The sequence below is a fragment of the Elephas maximus genome, chromosome X (genome assembly GCF_024166365.1).
Source record: "Elephas maximus indicus isolate mEleMax1 chromosome X, mEleMax1 primary haplotype, whole genome shotgun sequence".
NCBI classification, from domain to species: Eukaryota; Metazoa; Chordata; class Mammalia; order Proboscidea; family Elephantidae; genus Elephas; species Elephas maximus.
The window spans coordinates 111457425-111483348 of NC_064846.1; the positions used below are offsets into that span (position 1 = coordinate 111457425).

The 25924-nt window shown below is 39.3% G+C and overlaps 1 long non-coding RNA gene across 1 annotated transcript; it reads right to left on the bottom strand.

Annotated features, from left to right (window-relative positions):
- Positions 1-935: 935 nt before the first annotated feature.
- LOC126069356 (uncharacterized) lies at positions 936-8721 on the bottom strand. Its single transcript, XR_007515916.1, has 3 exons — positions 8678-8721; positions 4407-4479; positions 936-1283 (listed from the first exon to the last, which is right to left on the bottom strand). It is a non-coding gene; the product is annotated as an uncharacterized LOC126069356 (long non-coding RNA).
- Between the last annotated feature and the right edge of the window lie 17203 nt (positions 8722-25924).

Sequence of the window (25924 nt, forward strand, 5' to 3'; positions counted from 1 at the left end):
TGATTAGTTAGTAGATAAGAACTGATTTAGGTGAAGGGAAGGACAGTACTCAATACATGGAAGGTCAGCTCAACTGGACTGGACCAAAAGCAAAGAAGTTTCCGGAATAAACTGAATGCTTCATAGGTCAGTGGAGCAAGGGCGGGGGTTTGGGGACCATGGTTTAAGGGGACTTCTAAGTCAATTGGCAAAATAATTCTATTATGAAAACATTCTGCATCCCACTTTGAAATGTGGCGTCTGGGGTCTTAAATGCTAACAAGCGGCCATCTAAGATGCATCAATTGGTCTCAACCCACCTGGATCAAAGGAGAATGAAGAACACCGAGGTCACACGATAACTAAGAGCCCAAGAGACAGAAAGGGCCACATCAACCAGAGACCTACATCATCCTGAGACCAGAAGAACTAGATGGTGCCCGGCCACAACCGATGACTGCCCTGACAGGGAGCACAACAGAGAACCCCTGAGGGAGCAGGAGATCAGTGGGATGCAGACCCCAAATTCTCACAAAAAGACCATACTTAATGGTCTGACTGAGACTAGAGGAATCCCGGCGGTCATGGTCCCCAAACCTTCTGTTGGCCCAGGACAGGAACCATTCCCGAAGACAACCCATCAGACATGGAAGGGACTGGACAATGGGTAGGAGAGAGATGCTGATGAAGAGTGAGCTACTTGTATCAGGTGGACACTTGAGACAGTGTTGGCATTTCCTGTCTGGAGGGGAGATAGGAGGGTAGAGAGGGTTAAAAACTGGCAAAATTGTCACGAAAGGAGAGACTGGAAGGGCTGACTCGTTAGGGAGAGAGTAGGTGGGAGTATGGAGTAAGGTGTATATAAGCTTACATGTGACAGACTGACTTGATTTGTAAGCGTTCACTTAAAGCTCAATAAAAATTATTAAAAAAAAAAGAATTGACGCCTTTGAATTGTAGTGTTGGCGAAGAATATTGAATATACTGTGGGCTGCCAAAAGAACGAACAAATCTGTTTTGGAAGAAGTATAACCAGAATGCTCCTTAGAAGCAAGGATCGTGAGACTGCGTCTTACGTACTTTGGACGCGTTGTCAGGAGTGATCAGTCCCTGGAGAAGGACATTGTGCTTGGCAACGTACAGGGTCAGGAGAAAAGCGGAAGACCCTCGGTGAAGTGGATTGACACAGTGGCTGCAATAATGAGCTCAAGCATAACAATGATTTTAAGGATGGCGCAGGACCGGGCAGTGTTTCCTTCTGTTGTGCATAGGGTCGCTGTGAGTTGGAACCAACTTGACAGCACCTAATAACAACATGACAAAATGGCTCCATCAAAATTGGAATGTTACTTTTTAAACCAGCATATATATACAACAGATATATGTGATTCACATCAGATTATGGAGGATATTTACTTTCTATTTTATTAATTTACATATTGTTTGAGTTTTGTGGTTTTACATTATTTTTAATATCAGAAAAATCAATAAATATATTTTGAAAGTCTATGAAAACTGGATACATATCTAACAACAACAATTATATAGCATGTGCCACATGCAGGTACTATTCTAAGTGCTTTACAGATATTATTAATTAGTATAATACTAACAACAACTTCATGAAATGGGTATACCATTATTATCTCCATAAGATAGATGAGGAAATCAAGGTAAAAAGAGATTAGGCAATTTGCTCAAGATTATGTATGTAGTAAATAATATTCAAGCAGTTATAAGTACTGCCCCCATATCATTAATATGAAAAATTATATCCATTTATATCTATATCTTTATTTGTATATATATAAAAAGAGAGACAGAGAGAGAGATAGAAAGGGGGAGAAACTTGTTATAAATTTAATTTAGGATTTTGTGGTACTTGTAATGGAGACCACAGTAGAGATTGTGGCCTAAATATCCTCTGGGTCTGCATCCCTTGGCCTCCCCTGAGTGTTAATATATACCGCATCAAGCAAGATTAGTATACTCAGGAAGCATACAAAGAACAGAGATGTCCATCTTTTATATTTTCAAATTGAAAATGGAATGATTTCCATTATTTATTGTGGCGGGCTGAATAATGGCCGCCAAAGATGTCTGTGCCTTAATCCCCAGAACCTGTGAACATGTTATGTTACATGGAAAAAGGGACTTTACAGATGTAATTAAGGTTATAGACCTTAAAATAGGGAGAATATCCTGAATTATTTGAGTGGGCCCAATCTAGCCATGTGAATCTAAAAAAAACCCTGAACTTTCTCAGGCTGGAAGCAGTAGAGATGCAGTGGAAGAAGCAGTAGGAGATAAGTGGCAGATGGGAAAGTTGGAGAGATGTGAAGCATGAAAGGGACTTGACCGGTTGTTGGAAGGAGAGGGGCATATGGAAAGCATGAGAAGGAAAACAGGCAGCCTTTAGGATAGGAGAGCTGGCTGATATCCAGCAAAAAAAATGGGGATCTCAGTCCAATGGCTGCGAGGAACTGAATTTGACTAACAACCTAAAAAAGCTTGGAAACAGATTCATCCCCAGGGCCTTGAGAAAGGAACATAGACCTGTTGACAGCACCTTGATTTTGGCCTTGTGAGACTAAGCAGAGGACTCCAAAAGAACCTTTCAGTATTTAGACCTTACATTTCACAGATCTAAGAAACTGTGAGAAAATAAATATGTTTTCTTTTAAGCTGCTAAATTTGTGGTGATTTGTCACAGCAGCAATAGAAAACTAATACATTTATCAACTTAATCTATTAAATAATCAAATTCTTGTTACTTTAAGGGAGAAGTTAGTGAATTTAAGATACAACCATTTAATTACAAATGAGTTCTCAGAGAGGGTGCAAACAAGTGTCTCAGAATGATTTGTGGCACTTTCTGAGATAAGCAAGAGTGGTAAACAAATGTATTCCAGTTACAAGTGGTTTGTCTGCCAGATGGTGTCTAGCCCTCATTCCATTCCTAAATCTTGCTCCATCTCTCATACTATTTATGGATCTCACTCCATGCCTTGCTTTATCCCTGATATTTTCACCATTTTTCTTTCTCACCCCATCCCTGATACTCACTTCAGTCTTAGGAATCATGGATGGAGTAAGGATGTAGTTTCGTACATTACTTAGGAATAAAACATATAAACTAGTTGGAAGTTTTACTTTTGTTTTTTTGGTCACATCAATATGTCTCTGGAATTAAAACAGCTGTGCCAAAATCACCATGTTAAAGTGTCATGTACCCAGGTGGATCATCACTAATATTTTGTAGTTCTTTGATTTTTTTAATAGTAGATTCCCTATTCCAAATATTTGCCATTATTTCGAAGCCTTAAACTCATATTTGTATTTCTCCCATACTCAGCAGATGACCTTGCCTTTTATTTTGCAGAAAGCCCAAGTGTTTCTATATCAGACCTGTCCAGAGTGCAGCTCTGTTTCTACTGGTCATGTAAGTGGATTCTTCTTGATGTACAGAAATAGCACCTACACTGACAATTTTCTCAGAAGAATTTTAAGGCTTCGGGTTCACTGTGAATTAATGTGTATTTGTTGTTCTTTATGTGTATTTAATATATATTAGATTTGTGTGTGTGTATATTCATTGATTGACTCATTAAAATACTTATCATTGACTTGGTATTATATGCAAAACACTGTTTCATGCACTGAGAATACAAGAATAAACCAAGAAAAATGAATGCTCTGCTGTTGTAGCACTTACATTTTAGTGGGTGAGGCAGATGATAAACAATAACAAGAAAAATAAATACAACATCAGGTACTGATAAGTGTTATAATGAAAAAATAGTGTAAGGAGCTAGGCAGGCATGTCAAGTGACATTTTATATAGGTTGATCATGGTAGACCTCACTGTGGAACAAATACTTGAGTAGAAATAAGAATCTTCATTCAAATGGATAATACATAGGGGAAGGGTGTGTTCCAGGCAGAGAAAACAGAAGGTTCAAAGCTCTGAGGCAGGAGTTTGCTTGCTGTATTTGAGTAATAGGAGGACAGTGTGACTGGAACAGAGTGAGCAAGAGGTAGAGTTGCAGGATATGAAGTCAGAGAAGTAGTTGACAGCCACATTGTGCAGGTCCTTGTGGGCAACGGGGATGATTTTGGATTATATTCTGAGTGTGAGGAAATAGGGAGGGTTTTGAACAGAGGAGTAATATAATTTGACATATTAAAAGATTGCTTTGGCTAATATGTGGAGAATAAACTATGATTAAAAAAATGATAGTCAAGGGTAAAAGTAGGGAGACCATTTAGCAGACTATTTTATTTGTCTAAGCAAGAGAATCAGTTTTCTAAGGGCAATGTGAAATCCTACCCCTAGTTGTATTACATTCGCCTTGGTTCAAAACTCAAAAATCATAAGAAAAGTATACAACGAAATGTCTCCTTCACATCTTTGTCCTTTATCTTACCAGGTCTCAACATGTTTCCATAGGTTAACATTATTCTTAGTTTCCTGCGTATCATTCCAGATTTTTTCCACACCTATGTAATAAATGCAAATATAGATTATTATTTTTCCCCTTTTGTACATTCAGAAAAGGCAGCACACTTTTCTGCACACTGCTTTTTTTCTTCAGTTAATGTATCTTGAAGATCTTGCATTTCCTGCAAATATACAAGTATATCTGTAGCATACATTCCCAGAAGTGGGTTTGCTTGGTCAAAGAATTTATGCATTTTTAGTTTTGGTAGATATTGTCAAATTTCTCTTCATATGGTTTGCACCAATTTCCACTTTCACGACCAATGTATGAAAGTGCTTATTTCTCCACAGCCTTGAGAATAGATCAGTTCTGAGAAAGGCATGGCTAGTAAACTGTTAGTTTGGTGGTTCTCAGAGTGACAAATTTCACACTTGAGATAAAAAAAAAAAAGCACATAATAATTAGTCCGCCCGGACTGCATTTTAAAATTGAGAAAGGGGCCTTCTAGGTGGAAAAATATTTTCGTATCCATTGATAAGATGGACTCAAAATGGGAAGAACATCAATAAGATCTTTCTCAAAATTGAAAAGAAGGAAGAAGTCCACTGCAATTTCTTTTTACAGGGACAGGAAGAATAGAGTAACTTTGAAGAGTTGTAAATTCCTTACGCTTGCTCTATTTTTGTTATCCTGTGTTGTTTTTAAAATAAATAGGTTCTGGTGCTCCTTTTGGGCAGCAAAGTTGCAAATGGAGAGACTGTGTTCCATGAACTCTAAAAAGGAGCTATGAGTATGGCAACAAGGAAAGGGAAAGTAGGGAAGCAGAAGAACCCTAAGTCCTATATGAATAAAAGGAACAAATCAGGAGCCAGTGGAGGCTGCAGAAGAAGCCCAAGACCTGAAAGTAGAAAGACTAATGTGGGATTATCTAATATACACAGTAGCTCCCATGTTTTGAAGTTCCCACCATCCGTCTGCCACTCAGGTTATCGGAAGTAGGAGATAGAGAATTCTCTGACATTTAAAAAAATTTCAATCGAAACATTAGCTGCACACCTACTATGTGCCAACTCAATACTAGGTGAAGAGTGGAACCACTGAGTATCTGGATTATTTGGCAACTATACAAAGAAATTACCTACATTTTCAGGGAAAATGGCATGTTCTGAGGCAGGATGAAGACGGAAAAAGAGATGCTAATGAGCTTCCATTTCTCCTGAAGTTGTTAGCATGGCTGTGCAGGGGCTGTCAAATACTTCCTTGACTTTTTAAAATTCTTGTTAAGAAAATTTCAAGAACACCAAGGCAGTGCAAAAAGGGTTCTCTTATTTCCTCGAGACCCATGGAGAAGTAGAGATAATTATTAGGGCAACAGGGGATCTTTTTCCTCAGAGAAGTTAATTAATGTTCATGCACATGAGCCTGTTCTGTAGTAATGTTTCTAAAACTTGAATGTCTATTGTCTTAGGCTGGGTTCTCTAGAGAAGCAAAACTAGGAAAGCATATATATATATATATATATATATATATATATATATATATATATATATAGGAAATGGCTAATGAAGTTTTTAGAGGCTATATGTCTCAAGTCTGTGGGGTAAGAAAGAGGATTCTCCTGATTCACATAGCCACAGGGGCTGGTGAACCCAAGATCTGCAGGCTGGAGAGCAGGGCTGCAGCAGGCTGTGAAGGTCAATGAATTTCAAGATCAGCAGGCAAGCTGCTAGCTCAAGCCCCAAGAACTGGAGGTCAGACAAACAGGAGCCAGCTACAGGATCTAGAATGAGCAAAAGCCCTGGCAAGGCAAGCAGAAAGAGCTAGGTTGCAGAGGGCTGAGAGATGAAGGCAGCAGGGGGTGGTGAGCCTCCACAGGCTCTGTCCCCATTGGTACCACAGCAGATCCCATCATAGGGGTGATCACGTATAAAATCTCAACAGGGAAGTGATCACAACATTAAACAACTGTCAAAACACTGAGAATCATGGCTCAGCCAGGTTGACACACAATCTTAACCATCACATCTATAAACCATTTAATGGGTATTGAGCAAACATAAAGGTTCTCTAGGTGGTGCAAATGGTTATTACATTTGGCTACTAAAGAAAAAGTTGAAGGTTCAAGTCTGGGTACAGGTACCTTGGAAGAAAGGCCTGGCTATCTGCTTCTGAAAAAAACAGCCATTAAAAACACCATGGTGCGCAGTTCTACTCTGACACGCATAGGTTCATCATGAATCAAATCAACTCAATGACAACTGGTTGGTAGCACACATTTGAAACACCAATTTTAGGTAAATATTAAAAATTACATGTTTAAAATAATAAAAATAAAATATACTTTAAAATTACTTATAATTGTTTAATATCAGAGGGAGGAAGTATATTGTTTGCGGTATGTCTAAGGTAGCTAGGACCATAGGTAAGGTTTCACATTCAGTTAGTTTCTTCCCTTAGCCTTTATTTGTGTCTACTAAAAATATATAAAATCTTAAATCACAATTACGGTTTGTTAAATATTAAATAAAATTAACGACTGTGCCAGGTGCAAAATCTTTTCAAGAACAATAAATCAAAGTGGCCAATTGTGCCAGGTACAAAACTTGACAGAACATAGGAAGTTTTCAAATTATTATAACTGCAGAGACTTTCCAAGAGAAACAACTTGACTTTGAAGAATGTTTCTCACCATGCCAGAACAACCAATTCCCAACAAACAAGTATACCTGCGAAACCAGTGACAAAGAATCCTGCGTTATAAAACTATCCATTCACCTAAGGACACAGCTAAGATCCAATCACTTGTAGCTTCCCTACTGGAAATCCTCTAACTTGTTTTAAAAACCCTGTACTTGTGCTGTTCAAAGCAGCTCTTCCTCTTTTAGAGCTTAATGAATATTAAGACCATAATGGTATTCTTGAAAAATCAGAATTAATCTCACATTTGAATTTGTTGAATACATTGGGAAACAACTGTTTCTCTGAAATGAATAAAATATGTGATCTCCAGCTGACCTAGGCTGGAAAAATACTCCCTCACAAGACACTCTTTTTCTTGGATCCTCCTGAAATCCTGTGCTAAAAAATGTTGAAAGTTACAGAGAATATTTAGGTGAAAGAGTAGAGCGTATTTTGTACTTGGTGTGCTCTGAGAATAAGATGATCCAGATACAATTAATTTCTACCAGCATGTCTCAAACGTGAGTATGAATCAGAATCACCTGGAGGGCTAGTTAAAGCACAGGGAAGCTAAAACGGATGGAAGAAATGATTAAGTAAAAGAGATGAACAGAAGATTTCAAAGGGAGGCTCAAGAAGATAAGGTAAAGTATTATGACAAAACGTGCAAAGACCTGGAGTTAGAATACCAAAACGGATGAACATGATCGGCATTTCTCAAGTTGAAAGAACTGAAGAAAAAATTCAAACCTCTAGTTGCCATACTGAAGGATTCTATGGATAAAAAACTGAATGACACAGGAAGCATCAAAGATGATAGAAGGAATACACAGAGTGATTGTACCAAAAAGAATTTATCTACATTTAACCGTTTCAGGAGGTATCATATGATCAAGAGCCACTGGCACTGAAGAAAGAAGTTCAAGCTGCGCTGGAGACATTGGCGAAAATTGAGGCTTCAGAAATCGACAGAATATTAACTGAGATGCTTCAACAAACAGATCCAAGTGTGGAAGAGCTTACAGCCAACTGAAAGAGATCCCTATACCCATCTTTTCCAAAGAAAGGTGATTAAATGGAATTCTGAAATTGTCAAACAATATCATTAATGTCACAGGCTAGCAATATTCTGCTGAAGATAATTAGAAAATGACTGAAGCCATACATTGACAGAGAACTGCCAGAAGTTCAAGATGAATCCAGAAATACCAGAAAGTGTTTATCGACTACACAAAGGCACTTGACTGTGTAGGCCATAACAAATTATGAATATCGTTGTGAAAAATGAGTATATCAGGACATTTAATTGTGTTCATGCAAAACCTGTATGGATCAAGAGGCAGCCATTTGAACAGAAAAAGGAAAAAATGCCTGGTTCAAAACTGGAAAAGGTGTGTGGCAGGGTTGTATTCTTTCACCTAGCTTATTCAATATGTATGCCGAACAAATAATCCAAGAAGCTGGACTATATGAAGAAGAAGGTGGCATAAGGATTGTAGGAAGATTCATTAACAACCTGCTATATGCGGATGACACAACCTTGCTTGCCAGAAATGAAGATGACTTGGAGCACTTACCGATGAAAGTCAAAGTTGACAGCCTTCAGTATGGATTATACCTGAATGAGAAGAAAACAAAAATAATTGGAAATGGGCCAATATACAACATCATGATAAATGGTGACGAAATTAAAGTTCTCAAGGATTTCATTCTACACGAATTAACAATGTTCATGGAAACAACAGTCAAGAAATCATGGTCTCGAGGGACATCTAGCTCAACTGGCATAACATAGTTTATAAAGAAAATGTTCTACATCTTACTTTGGTGACTAGTGTCTGGGGTCTTAAAAGATTGTGAACAGCCATCTAAGATACTCCACTGGTCCAACCTCATTTGGAGCAAGGGAGAATGAAGAAAACCAAAGACACAAGGTAAATACTAGTCCAAAGGACTAATGGACCGCAAGTACCACAGCCTCCACCAGACTGAGTCCAGCACAAGTAGACGGTGCCCGGCTACCCCCACCGACTGCTCTGACAAAGATCACAATAGAGGGTCCGGGACAGAGCTGCAGAGAAATGTAGAAGAAAATTCTAACTCACCAAAAGAGGCCAGACTTACTGCTCTGACGGAGACTGGACACGCTTTTAACTTAGTACTGAAGTCTCTCCTGAGGTTCACCCTTCAGCCAAAGATTAGACAGACCCATAAAACAAAACGAGACTAAAGGGCCACACCAGCCAAGGGGCAAGGACTAGAAGGCAGGAGACAGGAAAGCTGGTAATAGAGAGCCACAGGTCAAGAAGGGGAGAGTGTTACATGTCATGGGATTGGTAACCAATGTTACAAAACAATAAGTGTACTAATTGTTTAATGAGAAGCTAGTTCTGTAAACCTTCATCTAAAGTACAACAGAAAAAAAAAGGAATGCTCCTTAGAAGTGAGGATGGTAAGACGTTGGCTCACTTACTTTGGACACGTTATTAGGAAAAACCAATCACTAGAAAAGGTCACCATGTTTGGTAAAATATAGAGTCAGGATGAGGAAAACCATCAGTGAGATCAATTAATACAGTAGCTACAATAATGGAGTCAAACAGATCAACAATCATGAGAATGGTACAGGACTGGGCAACTTTTCATTCTGTTATACCTAAAGTAACCTTGAGTTGGAGTCAACTGAGCAGCAACTAAAAACAACATCTTTAGAAGACCTTTTAAAATCACACATCCGCAAGTGGTTATCTCTTAATTTCTGTCCTACATTTCTATGATTGGTACATATAGACTTGAGTTATAGTAGGTCTTCACCATACAAACTGTGGTGGAAATTTAGCAATGGGCCCCTTAATTGGTATGTACATACTTTGTATTCAGGCAGACTTTGGTTCAAACACCATCTTGGCCACAGACTAGCTGTCTGACCTAAAATAGGTTATTTAATCTCATTTTCCTCCTCTATAAATTTTGGATAAAAATCCTGCAAGGCTGTCATAAGGACTAAATAAAATGACTGGCACCAGCTGCTGCTTGATAACAGTATTTGATTGCTTCTACTTCTGCATCTTCCTCTTCTTTGACAGGATGCCAATTATATTAGCTTTTGTAGCAGATGCTTTTCCGTTAGTGGGAATATTCCTCAAGTGGTTTTGTCATAAAGAGAAACATCCAATAGCCAACATAGTAAGTACTGATGTCAAATAAATCACAATCAGGCTTAGATAGAAAGCTGCTTTATTCAGAAAGAAAAAGGGAAAGGAAAGGGGCTATTGCAATAGTGGGGGAGGAGTACTACTAAAATATAGACAACACTCCAATCAAGCATCTCAAAGAATTAGGGGAAGAAGTTCTTTTATGCAGACTGAGAATAAACAAGACTAGAAAAACCCAGTCATGTGGAAGTAGAGTGAAATGTGATGTCATAGAACAGTACATCAGCATGTTTTGCATTGTGGTCAGCCTATTCTCCGGGAGAGGCCCTTAACAAGTGGTAGCCTGTTGGCTCAGACTGAGGGTGGGCCAGAGTTTAGGGATTTGGAGGAAGAAGTTTAACCCAAGTCTGGTTAATATGGATTTTGTTTCTGACTGATCGGTGAGGAAAAGCAATTCAGTTGCTCATTCTTGAAGCAAGGAATGGGAATTTGGAGGGTCTGTGTCTGAGCTGAGGAGTCCCTGGGTGGTGCAAATAGGTAACACCTTTGGCTGCTAACTGAAAGGTTTGAGGTTCAAGTCCACCCAGAGGTGCCTATTTCTGAAAACCCTATGGAGCACAGTTCTACTCTGACACATGGTATTGCCCTGAGTCCTAATTTACTAGAAGGCAACTGCTACTGGTATACCTTATTCAGATTTCCTTAGTTTTTACCTAATGTCCTTAAAAAAAATTCTACTGTGTTTTCGGCAAAGGTTTATACAGCAGTTTAGGCTCCCATTCAAGAAGTTCTATACAAACTGTTCAGTGACATTGGTTACATTCTTCACAAAGTATGAACATTTTCATTATTCACGTTCTGGTTGTTCCATTTCTTAACAATGTATGAACATTTTCATCATTCCTGTTCTGGTTGTTCATTTCCATCAATCTACTTTCCCTGCTGTCTTACATTCTCATCTTTAATTTAAAGTAATTGTTGACTTGTTTCACAGAGATGATTTTTTAAAGAGCACAGTACTCAGGGGTGACATTCTTTTTTATTGTGCTTTAAGTGAAAATTTTCAATTCCAGTGAGTTTCTCATACAAAATTCATACACACATTGTCATGTGACTCTAGTTGCTCTCTCTACAATGTGAGGGCACACTCCTTCTCTCCATCCTGTATTTCCCAGTTCCATTCTACCAGATTCTGTCCCCTTCTGCCTTCTCATCTCGCCTCCAGACAGGAGCTGCCCACATACTCTCATGTGTCTACTTGAGCTAAGAAGCGCACTCCTCACCAGTATCATTTTATGTCTTATGTTGTTGTTGTTGTTAGGTGCCGTCGAGCTGGTTCCAACTCAGAGCGACCCTATGCACAACAGAACGAAACACTGCCTGGTCCTGAGCCATCCTTAAAATCGTTGTTATGCTTGAGCTCATTGTTGCAGCCACTGTGTCAATCCATCTCATTGAGGGTCTTCCTTTTTTCCACTGACCCTGTACTCTGCCAAGCATGATGTCCTTCTCCAGGGACTCATCCCTCCTGACAACATGTCCAAAGTATGTAAGACGAAGTCTCACCATCCTTGCCTCTAGGCAGCATTCTGGCTGCACTTCTTCCAGGAGAGATTTGTTCATTCTTTTGGCAATCCATGGTATATTCAATATTCTTCGCCAACAACACAATTCAAAGGCGTCAACTCTTCTTCGGTCTTCCTTATTCATTGTCCAGCTTTCACGTGCATATGATGTGATTGAAAATACTATGGTTTGGGTCAGGTGCACCTTAGTCTTCGAGGTGACATCTTTGCTCTTCAACACTTTGAAGAGGTCCTTTGCAGCAGATTGACCCAATGCAACGCGTCTTTTGATTTCTTGACTGCTGCTTCCGTGGCTGTTGATTGTGGATCCAAGTAAAAAGAAATCCTTGACAACTTCAATCATTTCTCCGTTTATCATGATGTTGCTCATTGGTCCAGTTGTGAGGATTTTTGTTTTCTTTATGTTGGGGTACAGTCCATTCTGAAGGCTGTGGTCTTTGATCTTCATTAGTAAGTGCTTCAAGTCCTCTTCACTTTCAGCAAGCAAGGTTGTGTTATCTGCATAACGCAGGCTGTAAACGAGTCTTCTTCCAATCCTGATGCCCCATTCTTCTTCATATAGTCCAGTTTCTCGGATTATCTGTTCAGCATACAGATTAAATAGGTATGGTGAAAGAATACAACCCTGATGCACACCTTTCCCGACTTTAATCATTATCCCCTTGTTCTGTCCAAACAACTGCTTCTTGATCTATGTAAAGGTTCCTCAAGAGCACAATTAAGTGTTCTGGAACTCCCATTCTTTGCAGTGTTACCCATAGTTTGTTATGATCCACACAGTCGAATGCCTTTGCATAGTCAATAAAACACAGGTAAACATCCTTCTGGTAGTCTCTGCTTTCAGCCAGGATCCATCTGACATCAGCAATGATATCCCTGGTTCCGAGTCCTTTTCTGAAACGGGCCTGAATTTCTGGCAGTTCCCTGTCGATATACTGCTGCAGCCGTTTTTGAGTGATCTTCAGCAAAATTTTGCTTGCGTATGATATCAATGATATATCGTTCTATAATTTCCACATTTGTTTGGATCACCTTTCTTGGGAATCTGCATAAATATGGATCTCTTCCAGTCAGTTGGCCAGGAAGCTGTCTTCCATATTTCTTGGCATAGATGAGTGAGCACCTCCAGTGCTGCATCTGTTCGTTGAAACATCTCAGTTGATATTCCATCAATTCCTGGAGCCTTGTTTTTCGTCGATGCCTTCAGAGCAGCTTGGACTTCTTCCTTCAGTATCATCAGTTCCTGATCATATGGCCCCTCTTGAAATGGTTGAATGTCGACTAATTCTTTTTGGTATGATGACTCTGTGTATTCCTTCCATTTTCTTTTGATGCTTCCTGCTTCGTTTAATATTTTCCCCATAGAATCCTTAACTATTGCAATTCGAGGCTTGAATTTTTTTTCAGTTCTTTCAACTTGAAAAATGCCACGCGTGTTCTTCCCTTTTGGTTTTCCATCTCCAGCTCTTTGCGCATGTCCTTATAATACGTTACTTTGTCTTCTCGAGAGGCCCTTTGAAATCTTCTGTTCAGTTCTTTTACTTCATCAATTCTTTTTTTGCTTTAGTTGCTCGACGCTCAAGAGCAAGTTTCAGAGTCTCCTCTGACATCCATCCTGGTCTTTTCGTTCTTTTCAGTGACCTCTTGCTTTCTTCATGGATGATGTCCTTGATGTCATTCCACAACTCGTCTGGTCTTCAGTCACTAGTGTTCAATGCGTCAAATCTATTCTTCAGATGGTCTCTAAATTCAGGTGGGATATACTCAAGGTCATATTTTGGCTCTTGTAGACTTGCTCTGATTTCCTTCAGTTTCAGCTTGAACTTCCATATGAGCAATTGATGGTCTGTTCCACAGTCGGCCCCTGGCCTTGTTCTGACTGATGATATTGAGCTTTTCCATCGTCTCTTTCCACAAATGTAGTCGATTCGATTTCTGTGTGTTCCATCTGGCGAGGTCCATGTGTATAGTCGCCGTTTATGTTGGTGAAAGAAGGTATTTGCAATGAAGAAGTCGTTGGTCTTGCAATATTCTCTCATCATTCGATCTCCGGCATTGTTTCTATCACCAAGGCCATATTTTCTAACTACTGATCCTTCTTCGTTTCCAACTTTCGCATTCCAATCATCAGTAATTATCAACACATCTTGACTGCATGTTCGATTAATTTCAGACTGCAGCAGCTGATAAAACCAGAGTGTACATCATCCTGGGACCAGAAGAACTAGATGGTGCCTGGCTAGAACCGATGACTGCCCTGACAGGGAATACAACAGAGAACCCCTGAGGGAGCAAGAGAGCAGTGGGATGCAGACCCCAAATTCTCATAAAAAGACCAGACTTAATGGTCTGCCTGAAACTAGAAGGACCCTGGTGGTCATGGCCCCCAGACCTTCTGTTAGCCCAGGACAGGAACCATTCCCGAAGCCAACTCTTCAGACATGGATTGGACTGGACAATGGGTTGGAGAGGGATGCTAGTGAGGAGTGAGCTTCTTGGATCAGGTGGACACTTGAGACTAAGTTATCATCTCCTGCCTGGAGGGGAGATGAGAGGGTGGAGGGGGTTAGAAGCTGGTGAAATGGACATGAAAAGGGAGAGTTAAGGGAGAGAGCTGGCTGTCTCATTAGGGGGAGAGTAATTGGGAGTGTGTAGCAAGGTGTATATGGGTTTTTGTGTGAGAAACTGACTTGATTTGTAAACTTTCACTTAAAGCACAATAAAAATTATAAAAAAATGTATTTCTTCATCTTTGTCCCTAGTGGTTGGTGCATAAATTTGAATAATAGTCATATTAACTGGTCTTCTTTGTAGCCGCATGAATATTATGCTATCACTGACAGCACTGTACTTCAGGATACATCTTTAAACATCCTTTTTGACAATGAACGCAACAGCATTCCTCTTCTAGTTTTCATTCCCAACATAGTAGACTATATGATTGTCCAATTCAAAATGGCCAATACCAGTCCATTTCAGCTCACTAATGCCTAGGATATCGATGTTTATGTGTTGTATTTCATTTTTGATGATTTCCAATTTTCCTAGATTCATACTTTGTACATTCGAGGTTCCAATTATTAATGGACATTTGAAGCTGTTTCTTCTCATTTTGAGTCATACTACATCAGCAAATGAAGGTCCCGAAAGCTTTACTCCTTCCACATCATTAAGGTCGACTCTACTTTGAGGAGGCAGCTCTTCCCCAGTCATCTTATGAGTGCCTTCCAACGTGGGGGGGTCATCTTCCAGCACTGTATCAGACAATGTTCCGCTGCTATTCATAAGGTTTTCACTGGCTAACACTTCTCAAAAGTAGACTGCTGGGTCCTTCTTCCTAGTCTGTCTTAGTCTGGAAGCTCAGTGGAAACCTGTCCTCCATTGGTGACTCTGCTGGTATCTGAATACCGGTGGCAAAACTTCCAGCATCACAGCAATATGCAAGCCCCCACATACAACAAACTGACAGACACGTGGGGGTTCTGTCTTATACTGCAGTCTAATCTTTGTCTGAAGTGTTGGCTTCGGGAATGGTTTTAGTTTATTGTTTGCTTTATAGACCTGTATAACGTTTGCCTGAAGGGTAAACTTTGGGAGTGACTTATAATCTTTGCCTGAAGGGTGAACTTTGGGAGTGACTTCAGGTCTGAGTTAAAACGGTGTCTGGGGGTGATAGTCTCAGGGTTCCTCCAGGCTCTGTCAGACGAGTAAGTCTGATCTTTTTTGTGAATTAGAATTTTGTTGTACATTTTTCTCTTGTGCTGTCCAGGACACTGTATTGTAATCCCTGTCAGAGCGGTTGATGGTGGTAGCTGGGCACCATCTAGTTGTTCTGGGCTCAGTCTGGTGGAGGCTGTGGTAGTTGTGATCCATTAGTGCTTTGGACTAACATTTTCCTTGTGGCTTTGGTTTTCTTCATTTTTCATTGCTCTGGATGGGGTGGGATCAGTAGATGTATCTTAGATAGCTGCTCACAAGCTTTTAAGACCTCCGACACTACTCATCAAAGTTATATGTAGAACATTTTCTTTATAAAGTATATTATGCCAATTGAACTAGATGACCCCAAGTCTATGGTCCCCATTCCTCAGTCCAGTAACTCGGTTCCTTAGGGTGTTTGAATGTATCTATAACATTTCTATGACTTTTCCTTGGTCATGCTGTACTGACTTCCCCTATAATGTGTATTATCTTTCACCACATTTACCACTTATCTACTATATAGGTAGCCATTTCCTCTCCCTACACCTCCCCTCCCTTGTAACCATTAAAGGTGTTTTCTGTGTCTAAACCTTTTCATGAGTTTTTGTAATAGTGATCTCACACAGTATTTGTCCTTTTGTGACTGACTTATTCCATTCAGCATAATGCCCTCCAGATTCATTCGTGTTATGAGATACTTTGCAGATTCATAGTTATTCTTTATCATTGGGTAGTATTCCATTGTGCGTATGTACCATAATTTGCTCACGAATTCATCTGTTGATGGGCACTTAGGTTTTTCCATCTTTTTGCTATTGTGAATAATGCTGCTATTAACATGGGTATGCATATGTCTATATGCATACATGATGATTTTCTCTAGGATATTTTTCTAGGATATATCACTAGGAGTGGGATTGCTGGACCATGTGGTATTTCTATTTCCAGCTTTTCAAGGAAGCGCCGTATTATTTTCCATAGTGGTTGTACCATTTTCCATTCCCACCAGCAGTGCATAAGAGCTCCAATCTTCCCAAAATCTCTGTAACATTTTTTATTTTTTTAATTAGTGCCAGTAATGTCGGTGAGATGGTATCTCACTGTAGTTTCGATTTGCATTTCTCTAATGGCTAATGATTGTGAGCATTTCCTCAAGTGTCTGTTAGCCACCTGAGTGTCTTCTTTGGTGAGGTTCATATCCTTTGCCCATTTTTTAATTGGATCGTTTGTCTTTTTATTGTTATGGTGTTACAGTATCTTATACATTTTAGAGATTAGATCTGTGTCAGATAGTTTGGAGCCAAATTTTTTTTCCCAGTCTGTAGGTTCTCTTTTTACTCTTATGGTGAAGTGTTTTGATTTGCATAAGTGATTTATTTTTAGGAGACCCAGTTATCTAGTTTATCTGAGGGTCTTGTACATTGTTAATAATGGTTTGTATCCTATTTATGCTATATATTAGTGCCCCTAATCTTTTCCCTATTTTTATTTCCATGATCTTTATAGTTTTAGCTTTTATATTGAGGTCTTTCATCCATTTTGAATTAGTTTTTATGTAAAGTGTGAGGTATGTGTCTTGTTTCATTTTTTTATAGATGGACATTCAGCACCATTTGATAAAGCTACTGTCTTTTCCTCAGTTAATGGACTTTGGTCCTTTGTCAAAGATCAGCTGACCATAGGCAGATGGATTTATGTTTGAGTTCTCGATTTTGTTTCATTGGTCTATACGTCCCTCGACGGCACTGGGTTTGGTTTATACGTCCGTTGCTGTACTGGTACCAGGCTGTTTTGACTATTGTGGCAGTATAGTGGAGCCCCGGTAGCGCAATGGCTAAGAGCTCAGCTCATAATCAAAAAGGTTAGAAGTCTGAATCCACCATTAACTCCTTGGAAACCTTATGAGGCAGTTTTACTCTGGCTTATAGGATTGCTATGAATTGAAATCGACTCAGTGGCATTGGGTTTGGTTTGGCTTTACAGTAGGTTCTGAGATCAGTAGTATGAGGCCTCCTACTTTGTTCTTCCTCTTCAATAATGCTTTACTCATCCAAGGCCTCTTTCCTTTCCATGTAAATTTAGTGATTAATATTTCCATCTTGTTAAAGAACGCTGTTAGTATTTGGGTTGGGATTGCAATATATCACTTAGATTTTTACAATGTTGGCTCTTCCTATCCATGAACTTGGTATCTTTTTTGATTTACATAGGCCTTTTTTGATTTCTTGCAATAGTGTTTTATAGTTTTTTTTGTATAGGTCTTTTACATCCCTGGTCAGATTTATTTTTTATTTATATCTTTTTTAGGGGTGATTTTTATTTATATATTTTTTAGGGGTGATTATAAATGGTATTGTTTTCTTGATTTCCTTTTCAAAATTCTCTATGTCTGTGTATAGGAACCCAACTGATTTTTGTATGTTGATTTTGTACCCTGCTACTCTGCTGAATCTTTCTATTAGACCCAGTCACTTTCTTGTGGAATCTTTAGGGTTCTGTATGTATAATATCATGTCATCTGCAAATAGGGATAGTTTTACTTCTTCCTTACCCTTTTTTTTCTTGACTCATTGCTCTAGCTGGAACTTCCAGTGCAATGTTAAATAGGAGTGGTGATAAAGGGGGGTCAAGGTCTTGTTTCTGTTTTCATGGGGAATGCTTTCAGCCTCCCTCTTTTCGGAATGATGTTTGCTCTTGGTTTTGCATAGATGCCTTTTATTATGTTGAAGGACTGGAAGAGATCCATATTTATGCTTAATCCGATGAAGGGTGATCCAACCGAATTCAGAAATTATAGAGCGACATCGTTAATATCACATGCAAGTAAAATTTTGCTGAAGATCATTCAAAAGCTGCTGTAGCAGTATATCAACAGGAACTGCCAGAAATTCAAGCTGGATTTAGAAGAGGACATGGAATCAGGAATATCATTGCTGATGTCAGATGGATCCTGGTGTGAAAGCAGAGAATACCAGAAAGATGTTTACCTGTGTTTTATCAACTATGCAAGGCATTCAACTATGTGGGTCATAGCAAATTTTGAATAACATAGGGAAGAATGGGAGTCCCAGAACACTTAGTTGTGCTCATGCAGAACCTGTACACAGATCAAGAGGCAGTCATTTAAACAGAAAAAGGGGATACTTTGTGTTTTAAAGTTAAGAAAGGTGTGTGTCAGGGTTGCATCCTTTCACCATATCTATTCAGTCTATAAACTGAGCAAATAATCCCAAAAGCTAGACTGTATGAGGAATGGGGCATCAAGATTGGGGCAAGATGCATTTAAAACCTATATTATGGAGATGACAGAACCTTGCTTGCTGAATGTGAAGAGGATTTTGAGCACTTAATGATGAATATCAAAGACTACAGCCTTCAGTATGGATTACACTTCAACATAAAGAAAACAAAAATCCTCACAACTGGACCAATAAGCAACATCTTAATAAATGGAGAAAAGACTGAAATTGTCAAGGATTTCACTTTGCTTGGATTCACAATCAACACCCATGGAAGAAGCAGTTAAGAATTCAAAAGATGCATTCCATTGGGTAAATCTGCTGCAATGTCACCTTGAAGACTAAGGTGTGACTGACCCAAGACATGATGTTTTTAATGGCCTGACACGCATGTAAAAGCTGGACAAAGAATAAGGAAGACTGAAGAATTGATGCCTTTGAGTTGTGGTGTTGGGGAAGAACACTGAGTATACCATGGACTGCCAAAAGAACCAACAAATCTGTCTTGGAAGAAGTACAACCAGAATGCTCCTTAGAATCAAGGATGGTGAGACTATGTCTCACATACTTTGGACATATTATCAGGAGAGATCAGTCCCTGGAGAAGGACATCATGCTTGGTAAAGTAGAGGGTCGGTGAAGGAGAGGAAGACCCTAAACAAGAGGGATTGACATAGTAGCTGCAATAATGGGCTCAAGCATAACAATGATTGTGAGGATGGCTCAGGACTGGGCATTTTTTCATTCTGTTGTACATAGGGTCGCTGTGGGTCAGAATCGACTCAGTGGCACCTAACAACAACAACGTTCCTATTTTATTGAGAGGTTTTTTTTTTTTAAATCAGGAATACGTGTTCGACCTTAACAAGTGCCTTTTCTACTTCGGTTGGGATGATCATTTGGTTCTTTTGTTCTATTTATGTGGTGGATTACGTTGACTGATTACAAACCTGATGAATTCCACTTGGTCGTGGTGTATTATTTTTTGATATGATGCTGAATTCTGTTGGCTAGAATTCTTTTGAGAATTTTGCCTCCATATTTATGAGAGATATTGATCTGTAATTTTCTTTTTTTGTGTGATGTCTTTGCCTGGTTTTGGTATAAGGCTTATGCTGGCTTCATAGAGTGAATTCAGGAGTATCCTTTCCTTTTCCATGCTCTGAAATTGTTTGAGTAGTACTGGTTTGAGCTCTTCTCTGAATGTTTAGTAGATTTTTCCAGCTAAGCCATCTGAGCCAGGGCTTTTTTTTGTTGTTGGTATATTTTTTAAATTATCTTTTCAGTGTATTTTCTTGTTATGGGTCTGTTCAGACTTTCTACCTCAGTTTTTGTTAAACTAGGCAGTATGTTTCTAGACATTTTTCCATTTCTTATAGGTTTCCATATTTGTTGGCATAATTTTTTTTTTTTTATAGTACTCTGTCATCCTTTTTATTTCAGTTGGGTCTGTTGTAATTTCCTCCATCTCGTTTCTTAATTGGGTTATTTGCTTTCTCTCCTTTTTCTTTTGTCATTTTGGCCAATTGTTGATTTTGTTCATCTTTTTAAGAACGATCTTTTGGTCTTATTGACTCTATTGTTTTTCTATTCTCTATTTCTTTTGTTTCTGATCTAATCTTTATTATTTCCTTTCTTCTTGTGCTTGTGGGTTTCTTTTGCTGTTCTCCATTTGATTTTCACAGAAACCAACGTTTATTAGTGGTTACCAAGGATGGGTGTTGAGGGGAGGAATTCACTGTATAGGTAGTAGATACTGGATAATTTTGGTGATGGTAAAAGTAACACCAAATGAAGGTGACGTGCACACAGCTTGATGAAGGTAAACTATGTCGCTAAAAAGTTCACAAGAAAAAAGGACCTGTTGGTAATTGCTATGGCATATATAATTTTGAAACAATAGAAAAAACAATAAAAGAATATGTGTGGGTACATATGCATGTATGTAGGCATATATGTGTATAAGTATGTATATATGTGTGTATTATAGGTGTATGCACGTGTATATGCACCTATGTGACAGTATGCACATATATTCATATATATAATAAAGCTCATGGGGGGCACAGTTACTGATGCTTCTTAGACATAACCAAACACCTCACAGGATTAGATTTCTCGGTTTGAAGGATTAGGACCACAGTCCTATGGGACATCTCAATCAATTGGCATAATATATTTCATAACCTTATATTCTACATTCTAGTTTCGTGAATAGTGTCTGGGGTCTTAAAACCTTGCAAATGGCTATCTAAGATATGTCTATTGGTCTCTACTCATCTGAAGCAAAAGAGAAAGAAGGAAACCAAAGACTCAAAGAAGAAACTAGTCTACAGAACAAATGGTCTACATGACCCACAGCCTCTTCTACCCTGAGACCAGAAGAACTAGTGATGCATGGCTGCCACTATCTAACATTCTAATCAGGGCCACAATAGATGGACCCTGATAGAATGGGAGAAAAATGTGGAACGCAAACTCAAATTCCTAAAAAAAAAAACCCAGAAAGTACAAAACCAAAATGAAAAAAAACAGATCCACTGGACTAGTTGAAACTGGAGGACTCCCTGAGACTTGTCCAGAGATACTCCTCAAACCTTGAACCAAAACTGACCCCTGAGGTCATCTTGTATTTAAATATCTAACTGGCTCAAAAAATAATGAATATTACCTGTAAGTATGGTGCTCTTTTAAAAAGCCCCCTACACGAAACCAAAGGATAACAATAACTTTAAAACAAAGATGAGCATGTAAGAGGCAAGGAAACTAGATTAATGGAAATGAAACAACTGGAATGGAAATATGAGAATGTTCATGCATTGTGAAGAATGTAAGCAATGTCTCTGAACAACTTGTATAGAAGTCGTTGAATGGGAACCTCCTATGTGAAAGAAACTAGTTTGAAAAGTCTACATACTGCATGATTCCAATTATATGACATTCTGGAAAAGGCAAAACGGTAGCAATGATAAAAAGTTCAGTGGTTGCCAGGGGCTCGGAGGAGGGAGTTGAACAGGTAAAGCACAGGGGATTTTTTTAGGGCAATGCAACTATTCTATTTGATACTATAATGTTGGATACATGACACTATGCATTTGTCAAAAGCTGTAGACTTTTAAAGCACAAAGAGTGAAAGAATGTATGCAAAATTATAAAAATCATTTAAGAATTAGGGAGATCCCTGGATGGAGTGCAGAATATGACAAAACAATCTAACTGTGTTACAAACATATGAAACAACCTCACTGAACGGTGTAGGGGAAAAGGTGCTGACTTAAGTAACTTTGGAAATAAATGAAGTCTGTAAGACCAAAAGCAGAAAAAAATTGTACATAAGGACTATACTCCAGTTTATAAAGTAGATAAACCCATGCAGGTACAGGTTAACAATTTTCATATCTCTATACACATATCCTGAAATTGAACAATTAAGTAAACAGATGACAGATGACGAAAGCCAGGTTTCTCACTGTTGGAGCGGACAGTTACAGGTAAGCAAGGGGAGGAGGCTAGAATGATCCATATGGATTATTAATGATCCATATGGTGACAAATTCTAGTTGAAGCCGTCAGTAAGAACTCGTTTAGCTTAATATATATACAGATGGTTACAGTTAGAAATATTTATAGATATTTTATGTATATGTATGGGCTAATATAAAGAAAAAAATATGCTAATATATACACATATATTTCCTTGTTCCGTCAGCTGAGAGGACCTAGAAGCAATGAAAGCCCAGTAGCAACGAACATATCTAATGCCCAGATGTTGGTTTCTAATATCGTTCTCCAAAAAATGAAACCAGGGATCCTTGGAGAAGAAGTGGGCCAGAAAATATACAAGATGAGTCTGGGGCATCTTGTAGTGCCAGAAAGTAAGGAAGGGCTCAAAAAACAAACAAAAAAAAAATGGTGGAGGTATGTCAAAAGGCCTTGAGAGTCAACCTAAAAGAGCAGCCAATGGCCAAAACTGGAACAATTTGAGCAACGAAATAGTGTATTATAACTAAAGTGTTAAATGAGTCCATACTGATATAAATAAATGATTGAATAAACAAATAAATGTGGGAGAAGAGGCAAATCTCCCATGCAGGAGAATTCCAAATAATTTATGTAGACACTGTGCCTCCTAGGAGATGGAGCATTCCTGTGGTGCAATGGATTGGTTTTATATGACCTTTTTAACCATGGTCTTCTAACTCCCACCAAATGATTGGGTGGGACCATGCAAATAAGGTATATGGCACCCTAAAGTGATTGGCCAGTTTTGCCATCCCATTAGGCTTAAAACGAGCCATCCCAGAAGTGGAAAGGGAACCTGACTACCACTAAGAAGAAGAGATGGCAGTAGAGCAAGTCCTTTGGACCCTGCACTGAGAACCTCCTAGACCTAGGAGACAAAGAGAGTTGTAACACCGGAGACAGCACAAGGCAGCAAGAAGCAGAGACAGAGAAACGGCACCTGCGGAACCAGGATACCTGCACAAGATGGCACTGTGGGCTTCCCGGCCCACAGAGCAAGGCGGTTACAGTGGGTATGCCAAACCACTAAGTGAGAGAGCTGAAGGCCTTTGGGCAGGAGGCTTCCTGGTAGAGTGGAATGCCCCTGGGCACTTATTGATGCAGCTAATGATCTTTTAATACTTGCTCAAGCAAGGCAGAGGCTGGGCCAAGGGGCCAAGAGGCTGAGGCTCAGAGAGAGGCCTGCCTGCAGGCAGAACTGAGAAGATGCTGTCCTGGTAGAAGAACTGTATACTGAGTACTTCCTGATCCTGAATTGTAAACTGCTACTTCCGTAACAAACCCCATAACTGTGAGCTCTGTGTGGCCACTGCAACAAATTATCAAGCCCAGCAGAGGAGTAGAGGGTGCTGTGGGAGAGATGGCTAGTGTGTCAGAACTGGTAAAAAGGTTGGAGGATGGAAGTCTGTCTGACCTCTGCTTTATAGGAATCAGCCTTGGGCTGTTGATGCTGATAATGGTTCTCTTCCCCTCTCTTGAATTGGAAGAGGTCAGGCACCTCCTTCAAGCCATTTTTACAACTCCCCATTCCTTAAGTATGGGTCGCACATAGTACATTCCTTCCTAAGAGTACAGTATTGCAAAGAGGTAAAAAGAGTAATACCATGATAAATAAACCTGGCAAACACTACCTCAAGCCAAGTGATCAAGGTCAGCATCAATGACAAGTCATGTTCATAGTATCCCTTGATATGATGTGATGAAAATGGAAGTTTGCCTCTGCAATCTTCCTCCCCAAAATCTATAACCCCAGTGTAATAATGAGAAAAATATGAGACAAATCCCAATTGAGGGACATTCCACAAAATACCTCATCAGTACTCCTCAAAACTCTCAAGGTCATGAAAAACAAGGAAAGTCTGGGAAATTGCCACAGACAAAGTAGCCTAAGGAGACATGATGACTAAATGTAATGAAGTATCCTAGATGAGATGCTGGAACAAAGAAAAAGAACATTAGGTAAATACTAAAGAAATCTAAATAAAGTACAGACTTTAGTACTCCGTACTATATTCAAAAAATTTCTGTAAAGCTAAAATTGTTTTAAAATTAAAAAAAAAAAAAGTCATTGAGGCTGAAACCTTCTTGACATGGAAATGGATCCAGAAATGGGAGCAAGCCTGTTAGGGAAGCAACAAGGCTGAGATAATTTCCCCAGTGGCCTCTGGTCACATACATGGCAACCCAGTTTAAGGCCCAAGGAGAGGAAAAATATCTACACAGAGAACGGATGACTGGATGAGTGCAGGTCATCAGTATGATTATGTAGAGAGGACCTTGATTTAGCTGGCAAAACCAGTTCTCTCTCTCTCTCTTTCACACACACACACACACACCCCCCACTCATACACATAATTGAGATTCAATTCACATTCCTTGAGTAAGGAATCTGATGTGTGCTTCAGCCTGTCACTGACTGCAGGATGCTCTTCTCCATACCCTTTGGAATCCTAGGGCAATTTACAAAGAAGATAAAGCATAGTAACTTAAGAATCTTAAGGTCCTTTGATGTGAGGACACCCACTTGAATGTCATTTAAGGCAAGGTATGAACATGTTTTTGCTCCCAAAGAATCACTTTGACCAAAAAACTACATACAAAAACTTTTTAAATACAGCTGACCATCACATCTTACATTCTCTCTGTTTCAGCTCCTTCCCTTAACAACCACTGTGAATAACAGGGGATAGGGGAATATCAAGAGAAACAGAAGGTGAGACTACCCTTATAACCTTCACCCTCAAACAGAATCTTTGACCTCAGGCACCCCTCCTATTTTATCCTCCCAAGCTCTCAGCACTTTGTAACATTTTGTTTAAAACCTTGTAGTTTGGGTCCTTTGCCCACATTTAGCATCAATAGATTAAATGAATATTGAATTTACCTAGATTTTATACGTCAAGTAAGATGTTGATTGAAGCTGTCAAGGATTTCATATTACTTGGATCCACAACCAACACCATGGAAGCAGAAGTCAAGAAATCAAAAGACGCATTGCATTGGGCAAATCAGCTGCAAGAAATCTCTTCTAAAGTGTTAGAAAGCAAAGACATCACCTTGAAGACTAAGGTGCACCTGACCCAACCCATGGTGTTTTCAATCATTTCATACACATGTGAAAGCTGGACAATGAATAAGGAAGACGTTAGAATTGATGCCTTTGAATTGTGGTATTGGCGAAGAATATCGAATACACCACGGACTGCCAAAAGAACAAACAAATCTGTCTTGGAAGAAGTACAACCAGAATGCTCCTTAGAAGCAAGGATGGCGAGACTATGTCTCACATACTTTGGAAGTGTTGTCAGGAGGGATCAGTCCCTGGAGAAGGACATCATGCTTGGTAGAGGGTCAGTGAAAAACAGGAAGACTCTCAATGAGATGGATTGACACAGCAGCTGCAACAATGAGCTCATGCGTAGCAACAAGAGTGGGGGTGGTCAGGACCGGGAAGTGTTTGGTTCTGTTTTTACATAAGGTTGCTATGAGTATAAACCGACTTGACAGCACCTAACAACAACAATGACAAGATGCATGCAGTCTACTACTGAGTTGCTGTTTACCAAACTAGGAAACGCAGGATCGAAGTTTTCAAACATGACTTTATTCTGGAACAGCTT